This window comes from Pinus tabuliformis, chromosome 2_1 (assembly GCF_031772625.1).
Source record: "Pinus tabuliformis cultivar Carrire ecotype Pingquan chromosome 2_1, CPIR1, whole genome shotgun sequence".
Taxonomy (NCBI): domain Eukaryota; kingdom Viridiplantae; phylum Streptophyta; class Pinopsida; order Pinales; family Pinaceae; genus Pinus; species Pinus tabuliformis.
The window spans coordinates 609,940,487-609,954,005 of NC_142299.1; the positions used below are offsets into that span (position 1 = coordinate 609,940,487).

At 41.0% G+C, this 13,519-nt stretch overlaps 1 pseudogene; it reads right to left on the reverse strand.

Annotated features, from left to right (window-relative positions):
- The window catches only part of LOC149201985 (putative pectin methyltransferase QUA3), a 71,215-nt pseudogene extending 62,881 nt beyond the window's left edge, over positions 1-8,334 (reverse strand).
- Positions 8,335-13,519: the final 5,185 nt, after the last annotated feature.

Below are 13,519 nucleotides of genomic sequence, written 5' to 3' on the forward strand. Positions count from 1 at the left end.
AACCCCCACTAGGCCAACATACCACTCTCCCTCTCAGCTCCAAATTGCAATTTTCTGCCCAGAAAGTGTGAGCTCGCAGGTTTTCCCCTCTTTCCTGCAAGTCAGAATGGAGTTCTGGGCCCAAAAAGTGGGATCTGGCCAAGACCAATAGCAGGGGTCTCCTAGGGAGCTGCAAGGTACAAAAATCAAGAAATAAACCATTGAAACTATAGAGATGAGTAAGGCCACCTACTTGAAAGTCTCTGGTCCTAATTTCAACGGTTAGTTTTTCTGCTATGATCTCCACAAGATTTAGGGCATTTTCCTCCTCTCCAAATTTGCCACAACTCACTTAGCAAATGAATTCAAATTTGAGGGAAAACATCCTTTTAGAGAAAAACCCACAGTTTTTTTCTGTCACCCATTGCAACCAAACCGTAACTCATTTTGATGAACCATCAACACCATTGGAAAGCTCTCATCAATTACTATAATGGGTCTTTCTTAGTTTTTGATGATTTGACACTTGACCAGGAGGCTATTTTTCCAAGAAGGGTCACTTCGTCACCTCTCAAAATCGAATTTCTTCATAAGTGACACTTGTCGTCTCACATGTCCATTTTCACCATGAGAAACCATCATTTTCTCATGTTTTCATGGTCCTAAGAGGGCATTTTCTATGCAATAGCGTCATCAAGTCACCCTTGTTCAGAGCATCCACGATGAGTCACCTTTACATCCATGGAGTTTGTTTCGTTTCCCATTATATCATGTCACAGTATTCCATCCATCTTTGCATACCATTCATCCCATGTTTCCCATTTTGGCTTTCATTCATACTGTCCACCATCCCCTCTAAAGTCGAGTTAGTCACTGCCAGGTCAACCATGTACTTTATGCTCTGAGAAGGGAAGTTGTCTGTTTGTCCTTGTGGTGAAGTAAAATTATGAGTGCGAACACAAACAATTCCTCTAGCCCAATAATGGGTCTAGCCACAACTGATACATTCTATGGAACATTTCCTTAGGTTAAAATCAATTAAGAGGGCCTACCTCTTAGTACACTTATCCCGTTTGATGATGTCCTTGCTTGCTTGCTCCATCTATCTCTCGTTTCCTTCTTCAAACACATGAAACAAGTAAACAACAACAAACAACAACCATGATAATAGACAAATTGTAATTCAACCTACTTAATAAGTCAAGAAACATTAAGCCATGAACATGTAAGATGACACATCATGTACGAAATCAATCGATAGTTGCATGTATATTGAATCAAGAAAAGATTACAACCATTGCCTTGACTTTGTTGTTCTCCTCCGACAAAACCAGGTTCCCACACACTTCTGCTGGCATTTCATGATGGCCTAAACAATAATAGTTTTAAGGATCTTCCCTTCAGGCTTCACACTAAACCAAATTCACACTTTTCCCTCACACAACTAGAGAGCCAAAACTATAAATAGCTTTATATTTACTCCAAACTTAATTAGCACTAGCACACCCACATTAACACTTCAACCCTTGCTTGTGCTTGTGAAAAATGGAGGTTTATATAGCATGAATTGATGGGAGATGGATCCTCTTCTCATGGGAGAAGGTCTTATCTCTTGAGTTAGTTCCATCCTTATAGGGGAAAGGATCCCAAACTGACATCCTCAACCCCATCCGGCCAAACCATTTACTAGATTTCCATTACGAAGCTTTTAGAGCTGGAAGCTTCGAATCTTTATTTAAAAAAATTTCCATAAGAGGACCGACGTGACTAGAAAAAAGGTCAGTCACTCTGGTCAGCTTTAGGGACAATGTTCATTCCTGCACATCGGTGCAAGGAGGACAAGGGTCATTAGCGTTAGTCTTGTAAACTGGGAAAGACATAAGATTTTGGGGAATTGGTGCAAGAGGGAATTGTTCTACTGATGATGAGGGACACAATAGGGGTTTCTTCATGAAGGGAAAGCATGTAGGGTTCATTGTAGTGGTCCTCCGAGATCAAGGAATGGGGAGTATAGGGACAGTGACAAAATTGTGTGTAACAGATACCCCCTAAAGCGTGAAGGTTGAACTAAAGTGAGGGGTGAAATGCTTTATGAATAAGTGCAGGGAACTGGAGTCTGTCATCAAAAAACCCACAAGCAAGTACAAATACATATACATAACTGAAAAATCTATCAAATGATACATGAATTGTGGTATGGACGCAAGCATCCAAAGAATGATCATGTGAATGGAGGCAGGCATGGGTGCAACCATCCATTAAAGAGGATCATAATGAAACCAAGGTATGGTCGCATCCACCCCATAATGAGAAGGATCACATATGATAACTCATGGTATGGTCACAACCATCCACTAAAGGGGACATGTATATCAACATAACCATGTCACATCACTTCATATCCTGGATTTTTGTGATCTGAGCCCAGGTTCTTGCGCTCCAACACGACCTGACCAAAGTACAAATTCTAACATGTGAATAGATGTGTTGACGTCGAACAAGCTAAAAAGTCGCTTGATTACCAGTCAATGATGTAAACTGTTAACAAGCATGAGAGAAACCACCAATAATGAAAATGGTCCTCAAGGTACTATCAACACAATCCACAGAATGTGAATAGAGGAACTAAAGTCGAACACCCGTGAAATCACTTGATCGAAAGCCAATGATGTGAACTTGTCATCGAGTACGAAGAAATTGCCATTAGGGCATGCAAGCTCTAAGGTACTAGAAGGGAGTCTCTACATCAACTTCTCGGATAATGAGTTGAAGTCGACGGGAAGTGACCATGTCGAAGGAGGGCCATAATGTATCCCACATCATCGACGTGAGACAAAAGGATGCAAAATGATTTTGGATGATACAGAGAATCAGGGGTAGGTGTAACTACAGAAGGAAAACTCTTGAACATATCAGCGACCCAGCTGGAAGTTTGGTAGCTTTTGGATCCATAGGATCGCTGATCATGATGACATGGCAAAGATCAAATTGAAGGAAAAAATGAATGGCCCAACCCAGGAAGGTCAATGATACAAAGGAGGATATCCCAACCTAAGACAAAGTAGAAAGTGTCATGTTCAAGAGTGAGTTGCCAACACAACTAATTAGATTTCCAAATTTTGCCCCCACCATTTCTGGCAGGTACCGCAATTATTTTTTAATCGCAAGCTTGAAGTGGATAGCATATGCTCTCACTATAAGTTCATCCTTCAGACGAATCCGACTTAGTAAGTTTAACAAGCCCTAGGAAGGATAAGATCATGTTCATCATGGTGATGAATCTGATGTCGTTTAGTATTTTAATGAGTCCGACAAAGGTGTAACTCGGTATCTTTTTCATGTTTAGAGAGTTTGAAAAAGACATGGAAAAGAAAACTCCAAAGGTCCCTTTCATATGTTTGTGCCTCTCGAGCCTGAAAAGGTAGAAAATGATACTTGAGAGAACCACTTGACCATTTTAGTCAAGGAGTACCTTTTTTGTAAATGGTTTATCCCAAACCGAAAAAGGGGTAAACATATACTAGGTAAACAACAACTCACATCCTTTAACGAGCTCAAAATGACAAGATCTCGACAACCTTTTCATGTTTATAGGGTCAGAAAAGAGCCAGAAAAAGCGGACCCCCCATTTTGTTCTCTTTTATGAGTCAAAATGAAAAAATACTCAATAATCTTTTTGTTTGAGTTTTACGAGTCGAGAAAAGAGCTTAAAGGTGACTCGTCCTGGAGGAACGAGTCGTATAAAAGGTAGCAACTGGTTCCAACAATGGTGGAACTACTCAAAACTTGTAATGGTTAAGGGGCTGGCTAATAAAACCACTCATCATTGTGGTTCCTCAGGAAAGGAAAAACAACCAAGTGAAAGCATATGATCAGCAAAAGAGATGGTAACAATGGAATGAAACAACCAAGGCTCATCTAGCAAAAATTAGCTGATAAAAATGACAATCACGAGATGTAAATTGGGCATGGGTTCATTTTCACACAAGCTTGAACCATGGAGAACACTGCTTGGATTCGGTTTCATGTTTACACAAGCTTGAAACGAAAAAAATATGCTTGCTATAAGTTTGCATGCCTCCAAAATAATGACTCAATCGAGGTAAATGCCCCCCAAGCTTCATTTCAGTCAACTAGATGGATAGAATGAAGGTTCACTTTCAAGATCCAGGAAAGACTCGATTGGGATTTTACGAGATCTTAATCAAAGAATCAATTTGGAAAAGGGAAGTGCTTCATTTTTTAATGAGGTTGACACAGTAAAAGAACTATCCTCGAGACCCTTGTTTCATTTTTTAACGAGCTTGACACAAGACAAAAATTATGCTCACGACTCCTTGTTTCATTTTTTTTAACGAGGTTGACATAAGACAAGGAGCTATTCTCACAATTTGTTTCATTTTGTAAGGAGGTTGATACAGGAAAAAACTATCATCGCAATCTGATCATGGACCATACGAGAACATGGCTCCCAAGAAGTCTTCACTAGACGGAAGAACCATGCTCTGGGGGGAATACATTTCAATTGGTACCAAAGACAGATAGGGTTCCAATGCCCCCAGTACATAATGTACTATACCATTTGTGTGATCATCAACAGATGTGGAGACAGAGCAGGTAGCCACATAATTGACTTGTGGTGGGGAAGGTACTACTTGCAAACAAGAGCCAAAAGGGGACGATGGTTGCAAAGGAGGTGCCTGATGACCAATGAATGACAATTGATTAATAGTCACAATTCTCCCTTCATGCGGAAAACAAACTAGACAGAAAACTGAAGAAACAAGAGCTCCCATGACATAAACATTGTCACATCCACGAAGAAGATTGAAATCTAATGGACTTTGGAATACCATCACGTCTATATAGATGGTCTTTCCTCCCAAAGTAATAGGGAACTTCGGAAGGATCCCTAAGGGTTGACTCGTTCCTCCGTTGAAAGCCAAAAGATTTTGAGTGACAGGCACAAGCTGTGGGGAGCCCAAAGCTTGCCAAGTAGTAGAAGACATGATACTCATAGATGCGCCTTCATCTAATATAGTGTTGTGGAGCTATAAAAAGGGTCTCTTTCACCTCTAATTATCTCACATTAATATATCAATCCGGGAGCGTTTGGTTATTACAAAGAGTGACTCAATCCGAGGCTATTTGTCAGAGTAATGCTAGTAGTACAGCGTTCTACGAAAATACAAGAGTAAACGGATGCTTCCTATAACTAAGTTACTTCAAATGTCTAAAGCACACACTCTTAAAGCTAGGCAACTGATCAGTCAAGGGTTCGGTGACGATAACCCATCCCTTTGGAAACTGACAGAAAGGAAATAAAAGCAGGGAAAATCACACATTCAGAAAACCAAGTAACTTACCAGTCAAGGGTTCGGCAGCAATAGCCCATCCCTTTGGAAACTGATGAAAGGGAAATTAGAGCATGGATCACGGGTCTGGGAGCGAGGCAGTGAATGCCGAGGCTCACTACAGCCTTGGATCGTCTCTCACACCAAAATAACAAATGCAAGTAAATGGAACGAAAAATAGCAAAATGGAACAGCAAATGAAGAATTGAACGGCAAATCTGAAATGGAACAGCAATAATAAAATGGAACAGCAATTGAACAACTAAGTCTCGCGAGTCATAACCAAACTTAATCTATTAACCCAAATGCACTCTTCACAACCAAATATCAATCTCTCACTCTTAAAACAAATCAAGCAGAATTCACTAATGGAACAACACTAATGGATCACACGTAACACACTGGAATAGTAATATGATCAATCTTAATTTAACGGCTTTATTTCTAAATACAACTTCGAATGAATCTATGACGTAAATGTTCAGTACAAAAGCTCTGTAACGAGACAGTAATAATATTCGGCCAAGACTGATAATCATTCAATCAACTCTGAAAGGATTAGGAATGTAAGGCAGAGTCAATACACAATTCTATCTGTAAAAACCTTAATGAATTAATCTTAACAGAGCATGTAATGGCGATTCATAAAGCATATCAGATTACCAGATAATAACAATAAGCAAACCACGCAATAATCAAATTGTAGTGGTACAGAAGCAAGTGTCCTCCGGGGCCGGGCCCTTAGCCTCAAGGGTACACCGCTTTGAGTTAATCCAGATGCAGAGATACGGTAATCACCAAGTTTATATTAATGCATAAGACAAAAGTACAATGAACCAGTTCTCAACGAGACTCGATGATCAAAGTTGATCTCTTACAGAAAATTACATAAAATTATATATATGGTTAACAGTGTTGTCCCCTTATATAAAGGTGACTGCGGAGATGTCTAAGTAACAAAATAAATAAAGCAGCGATCCCTCAGGATCAAAGATCCTGAGGGATTCGGCAAACTATCAATCCTTAATCTTTTCTTTTCTTTTCCCGTCGAGCTGGTGTCTTCTCCTCCTTTTCCGGGCCGGTTTGCACTGATCTGCTTAGCCTTGTTTGCATTCGGTTTCCCTTCAAAGGGACAACAGTTATCTTGTCTTTATCTTTTCTTTCGGAACGGCTACTCTTCGTTTTTACCTCTTCCTGCATAGAAGAATAAGAATTATCAGTGATTAAATCTTGCATATAATTCACATGTTTTATTATAATTCTTTATTGTTTTCCGGATTCATGATGCAAAAAGGTTTACAAATCTTACTGAAAGGCTATTGAAATGATCATCAAAAGCATACCTTTTTGGTACTCCACACACCCCCTTGCTTACCCTGTTTCATGCCCTCATGAAAACATTGTAGTTGACATGCAAGGCAGTGAGAGAATAGGCTGGAGAAGGAATCTCATGCGGAGGCCTATAGCCATGATGCATGACTAGATAGTCAAAGAACTGACCTGTTTGATCCTCAGGCATCTCATACAGGGCTTGATATCCGGGTGCAGGATGCCAAATAATGGGACTGCGAAATCTATATCCTAACCAGGATGGCCCTGCTTTCAAAATGTTCTCGCCATAGAGGTTCAAACGGTTGGCAGCTAATTCAAAATTCTCATACTTAAACGGTTCCCTGAGCTGGATGTTTGGATTAGAGATTCGGTACCGAAATTTGGCTGCATCAATGGCGAGGTCTTTGATGGAAAGAAAATACTCTAAACTCTGTCGAATGAGTGCCTCATGCATAGGTCCTAACGTTTCAATGACACCCGGAGTTCTCATAAGGTTTCTATGTGCTTTCCATAACCGCACTGGGTCCCTAGGTTCAGCCCTTACCCATAAGTGTAGGCCGTTTTCCTGCCTCTGGAAAGTGTTATAGGCTTTGAGCCATTTAATCTGATTAACCCTGAATGAGATGAATGCTTGCAACTGAATGTCCCCAACAAAAGGACCAGGGTTCAATTCAGTCTCCTGATCTAGCACGAGGTTATGCAAATAAAATTCACACAGCAATCTCTGGACCTTCACCCCATAATGTTTACAACAGTCTATAAAGTCATTGACAGTGTTGATTTGTATAGGGGCGCCTGCTTTAACAGCTTTTATTTTTAATTGTAAATATCGTTCTATTAAAAACAAAGCATAGTTTTTGGCAGGGGCCCTACATGCTAAAACGTCATTGTATAAAGAACACAAGGTATCCATCTGCTTGATAACAGTATTGACCGGGAGTTTTACCTGAACTTTCTTATTACGCTGTTTGGAGTTCAGAATCCTTATTACCCCTGAGGGTGGTGCCTCTGTCTGGATTTCCTTGTTCTCCTTTTCTTTTTTAACACGAATATCAGCTTGCTGCTGTTCCTTTTCAAATGGAACAACAGTCTGTTCCTCAACATCATTTGGAACAGCAGTCTGTTCTTCGGCAGGGTTTGGAACAGCAGGGTGATCGTTGGTCCTTCGCCTTTTTGCCTTGCGGGATTTTATTGTAACGGCCCTCTTTTTCTTCCCTGTGGTCTTTCTTACCTTCTGGTTTGCTTTCAAAATTCTAATTTGCTGTCGGAGCTGGACTATTGTATTCAATAATTTATGCCGTTCCTTTCGCAATTTCTTAATTTCCAGCGTTTCATTAGAAGGGACAGCAGGCTGTCTACTGCGGTCTAGACTCGTCTCTGAATCTTTCTCCTGGGGTGCTTCCTCACTGTTCTGCTCTGGCTGTTCTGGGGTAGGAACCTTAGCTGGTCCCGTCTCTTCCTGGACAACTGCTTGTTCTGCTCCTACTCCCTCCGGAATTTCTTCTGGTGACTTGGGAACAGATTGTTCCCGTTCAGCATCTCTTATCTCTGCTTCATCAGGCAGCTTTCCTCCTTCTGCCTCTACTGCCTGTGATTTTTCAGATGCATTTTCTTCTTGGGGTTTGTCGTGGAGGTCTGCTGGACTAGAAGGTTGGCCATACTCACCCATATTGGCCAAAACTGCGGCCAATTCGTCTTCTCCCACTGGGTCTTGTGGTGGGCTACCTTCCTGTTGTCCCATTTCCTCCTCCTGCTTGGATTGCTCATTTTCCTCCTCGGAATGTTCAGCTTCTATTTCTGTCTCCGAATGCCCAGCTGCTTCCTCATTTTCTTCTTCGGAATGTTCAGCTTCTTCCTCATTTTCTTCTTCGGAGTGCTCGGCTCTCTCTTCAGATTGCTCAGCCTCCTTTTCAGACTGTTCTATCTCTACTTCTTGTTGTGAGGGTTGCTCGTCCTCAATTACCACTGGCTGGCTGGTGCTTTCCTGAAGCTTTTCTAGCCTTCCTCTTATTCGAGCTAACCGGATTGATTTTCTGGACCTTTCTGGCTGCTCAGGTGTATCGGTGGCATGCTTACGCTTTGCCGATTTCTGATGTATTTCTGGTGGTTTAGATGCACTAGCAACATGTTTTTGTTTCACCAATTCTCTGCGTTTTTCCGGACGCTCTGGTGTGCTTGTAGAATGTTTACATTTTGGGGATGGTGCTGTCACTCCCTCCTCAATCATTGCAATCAGTTCATCCCAGCTGCTCTACTGCTAGGTAAGACTATGACTAACTACTAATCGAATTAGTCCATGGTGACTGAGGACTGACTCTACATGCTGTGCCTTTTTTAGGCTTCGTGCAGCATCATGCAGTAATGAATTCAGAAGTGCAGGTAGATTTACAGAGCATTTTTGTTTTAAAACAGCTAAGAGTTTAAGATGTCGTGGCCTTACCACGTCTTTCCTCCCCTCGCAGGTAATATAACTCTTAATTGTCTTTGCTAATTCGATCCAGGGTTCTCCAAGGGTTGCTGGCAGAACTCCCTTCCCCTTGATCGTCAAGCTCTGGCCTTCGTCCTGGAAAATTTCGATGATCTTCTGTAATCTTTCCTTCTTTAGTGTCCATACTGGTCCGGTGGCTGGTAGTCCCGAGACTTCTGCAATTATATCGTCGGTGACCGCTATCCGCTTCCCCCTTACTGTGGAGTGGTTCTCCTGCAGGTTCTGCAAAAATTCCATCGCTACTGTTTCATTAGACTCCTGCAGGCGACTAAGATAATTCAGCCACCCTGCTTTTTCCAGGATCTCCCGGGCAGCAGCGGAGACTGTCAACTTCTGAGGTTCGCTTCTAATTGCCCTTCCTCCCATGGTTTCACTGTAGATCCTCAATGGAACAACAACTGCTTGTGCTGTTTGAAACACAGAGAGGGTGCTAATCGCAAGCTTCGGAAAAAAACACAGAGTATGCAACAGAAATGGATTGCGTAAAAATAGAAATGCATGCCGTTAAGCCATGCCATACCGTCGTACGCTATCTTTCCCGAATAGTGAGCCGACACGTAGTTCAGGGAATAATGAGGTTAACCTCCCCCCCGCAATGTGATAGGCTGTCCCAGCCGTCAAATAAAGGAGCAGCACCCGATCTGCAACCAAGTCATAAAGGAACAGCGTATGAAATTATGCCATGTTTAGAAAGACAATGAATTACCGAAATCGAGGTGGAGAGTTGATCGCATATTACGTAAGAGGTTGTTGTGATATGATATGAAGCTGGGGGATAGGACGTCTGTCGTACTTGCCAAATCTCAAGTGGTCATTGTCACTTCCTTTGCCATGATTGGTGGTAGTAAATGTTCATGCGATGTATAAATCGGGAAATAATATATGATTAGTTCCTTAGGATATAAGAAACAAAAGAGTATTAGTACCTTACCCATTGGAATAACTAATGTGACTTCAATACCATTAACAGTGCTCTGCTGCCGATAGGTGTCCATAACCTTGGCAGAGTTGTTTTTTCACCCCTGGAACCATGATCCTTTGTGTATACTTAGGAATGTTGTTATGTCAAAGTGTAGGCCATTATGCTGGCTTGATGACCAGTTAACCATAATGCCATTCACGAGGAAGGAGTGAAACGTGGGCAGGCCGGCTCGTGATGAGACCTCCTGTTCCAAGGTTCGATTATTTGATATACCTTTTGGACCATATCCCTGGTGTGGTGGCCATAGTGGGAATGCCACTTCACTTCCATTTTCATGATCATGGTAGGTTGGCTCTTGATGAGACCCCCTATCCTGCATTTGACATTTCATAAATCATGTTCACACATTTTTTCTTTTTCATAGAGTACTTTTCCTTATTAAACACAAAGGGTGGTTCAACACTCCTTAAGAGTAGGAATGGTGGAAGAAGTCTTATCATCTCAATAGGAAGATATAAGCCCTTTGCTCTTATTCCTAAATAATAATCAAAGAGGGTTAAAGGGATCAGCATGATAAAGATAACCAATCAGAGCAAAATTAGTAAAACCATGACAACAAAAGATAAGAAATAAGTATATCCTTCCTTTTGTCCTCTTACTAATGCAGAGCCTTATAAATATAGCGATTTATGATTTGCAGATTTCGGTATGTTTGTGATTTTATATTCATTGCATAAGTGCATAGCTGTATTTTAAAGACTTGAAAGAATATGGGCAAGAAGCATCCTCTTATTGAGATCAGCAAAAGGAGCAAGCTGTTTCACAAGGAGAGAAAAAGTATGCTAGTGATGTTCCTCTTGGAAAAAGACGAAGAATGCGAATGCAAATGCCGTTCCTTTTTAAAAAAAGGAACAACAAAAAATAAAAATGCTATGAAAAACACTCAAAATGGTGTTCCTTTGAAAAAGGAACAGCAACGACCAAAAGTGTTGTTCCTTCGGAAAAGGAACAACAAAAGAGGCAAAAAAATGCCGTTCCTTTGGAAAAGGAACAGCAGAAATCAAAATATGCTGTGCCTTTATAAAAGGGACAGCAAGCACACCGCAGCACTGTTCCTTTTGAAAAAGGAACAACGAAAATCCAAAATGCTGTTCCTTTTCAAAAGGAACAGCAGAACAAGCAAAGCCGTTCCTTTTAGAAAAGGAACAACAGAAATCAAAGATGTTGTTCCTTTAGAAAAGGAACAAAAGAAAATCAAAAATGTTGTTCCTTTGGAAAAGGAACAGCAGAAAATAAAAAATGTTGTTCCTTTGGAAAAGGAACAGCAGAAAATCAAAAATGTTGTTCCTTTGGAAAAGGAACAGCAGAAAATCAAAAATGTTGTTCCTTTGGAAAAGGAACAACAGAAAATCAAAGATGTTGTTCCTTTGGAAAAGGAACAGCAGAAAATCAAAGATGCTGTTCCTTTGGAAAAGGAACAACAGAAATCAGAAAGTGCTGTTCCTTTTGAAAAGGAACAACAGAAAATCCAGAATGTTGTTCCTTTTGAAAAGGAATAGCAAAACACGAAAACGTCGTCCGAAAATCAAAATTTTGAGAAGGCAAAAATCATTGAGTTCAAACATATATACAAGAACGTCTTGAAAAAAAACTTATGTACAAACTGTAAAGAAAAGAATGAATTCCTTAATGAATTATAGGTGAGGAAGATTTCTCTTCCTTTCCTAAAATCTCCATATTAGTGTCTCGACGTAGTTGCTGGCAGAAGGACTCTCGAGTAAGTGGTTTGCGATAGAGACGAACTCGGTGGCCGTTCACTTTGAAGGTGTATCCAGAACCGTCAATGGTGATTAATGTGATGGTCCCATTGTCATGCACCTTCTGGATTTCATATGGTCCCAACCAACGAGTCTGGAGTTTCCCAGGGAAGTCCTGAAATCGAGAGTCGTATAACAGAGCCCAGTCTCCCTCGTGAAAGACTTTGTTTTTGATGAGCGCATCATGCCATTTAGCCCGCTGCTGTTGAATTAGTGTTGTATTTTGTAGTGCAGAGAGTCTAATTTCATCCAGTTCGTTGATCTGTTGTAGTCGATTAATTTGTGCCTCGCTTAGATCTAGGCCAACTTCCTGTGCGGTTCGTAAGGTCTGGATTTCAAATTCTATGGGAAAAATAAGCTGTTTTCCAAACACTAATTGATAAGGTGAGTAACCAATGGTGCTTCTCCATGTTCTTCTGTACGCCCACAGTGCTTCGGGTAGTCTAGCAGCCCAATCACGCCTATGTGACGCAATAGTTTTCGTTAGGATTGATTCTATTATCTTATTGCTGCTTTCCACCTGCCCATTCGCCTGTGGGTGATATGGAGTAGTAATTTTATGCTGGACGTGATAATTATTGAGTGTTGCAGCTAATTTATTTCCAACAAATTGTGGTCCTCCATCTGTAATTATTTCCCTTGGAAGGCCATAATGTACAAATAGATGGAACAAGAACTGTATTACAGAATCCTCTGTGGCTCTTGGTAGTGCTTCTGCCTCAACCCATTTGGTGACATATTCTGTTGCCACCAAGATATACGTTTTCTGATTTGATGATGGGTTGATGGGGCCAACAAAATCAAGAGCCCATCGCTCGAATGGTTCAATGACTAATTGTGGCTTCAGAGGCATCTCGTCAGCTTGACCAGGTCGTCCTGCTCGCTGGCAACTGTCACAGGCTTGGACAAATTTCTTTGCATCTTTGAAAATCGTGGGCCAGTAGTATCCTGTCTGCAATACTTTATGTCCAGTTCTACGCTCAGCAAAATGTCCACCACACGGTCCATCATGACAGGCTTTTAAGATGTCGAAGATTTCATCTTCTCGAACACATCTCCTGATATGCATGTCTGCCCCTATGTGAAACAAATAGCCCCCAATCCACGAAAATCGAGTACTCTTCTGAACAATCTGCTTGCGCTCATTAGGGGTTAAATGTTTTGGTAGCTTACCTACTGCAAGGTAATTGGCAACATCAGCGTACCAGGGTGTTTGAACAGCAACAGCAAATAGGTGTTCATCTGGAAATTGATCTTCAACTGCTGCTGCATCAATTGGCTATGGTATTCTTGAGAGAAAATCAACTACAAGGTTTTATTTGCCAGGCCGGTCCTTGATTGTGATGTCGAATTCCTGCAATAAGATCAACCATATAGTTACTCTAGCATTTGTGACAGGCTTATTTGCTAAATATTTGATGGCAGAATGATCTGTATATAAAATAACATGATAGCCTATAATATAATGTCTAAACTTATTGACAGCATGTATCACAGCTAGGAATTCTTTTTCAGTAACAGTATAATTTAATTCAGCAGGGGATAAATTTTTGCTGATGTAATAGATGGCATATGGTTTTTTATCCTCTTCCTGCCCAAGGACTGCGCCAATGGCTGTATCTGAAGC